This window comes from Spermophilus citellus, assembly GCF_964194105.1.
Source record: "Spermophilus citellus genome assembly, chromosome: 9".
In the NCBI taxonomy this organism is placed as follows: domain Eukaryota; kingdom Metazoa; phylum Chordata; class Mammalia; order Rodentia; family Sciuridae; genus Spermophilus; species Spermophilus citellus.
Window position 1 is genome coordinate 116,154,481 of NC_138191.1, and position 574 is coordinate 116,155,054.

The window sequence follows — 574 nt, forward strand, 5'->3', positions numbered from 1 at the left end:
ATCACATTCAGCTCATGTTGTTTTGAGCAGGGCAACCAAGAGTTGTGATAATTAAATATGTGTCTGCCTCTCTCAGGCTGCTTCCTTCACACTCGAAACTCTGGCCCAGAGCCTGGCAGTCTGAGCGAGTTGAATTAGCCCGAAGAGACAGCCAGCAGCTGCTACGCAGCTGGTTTCACAAAGGGGGGCGGTCCTAGCCGTGCGCTCTGGGATCCAGACCTTCGAGCCAGCCCCCTCCCTTCCTTCCGTCTACTCTCAATTCGACGTCCAGCAAGCCGGGCGAACATGGCCCACAGAGGCCACCGTATCGGATGTCAGCGGCTACCCACAAAGAGTTAAGGTTTGTGGGGGCGGGACCTGAGGATGGGTCTGAATAAGGATTGAGCCTAGAGATCAGAGGCGGAGTTTAAAGGCAAACTCTGGACTGAAACTGGACAGAGCTCAGGGAGGCGGAGCCTAATGATGGAGCGGGGCGGGGATTAGGCTGAGGACGGGGCCGACGCGCGGATTGGGTCGTGCGCTCCGGGGCGGCGCTTGAGGGGGCGGTGCGGTGTCGGAAGTCAAAGGTCGGTAA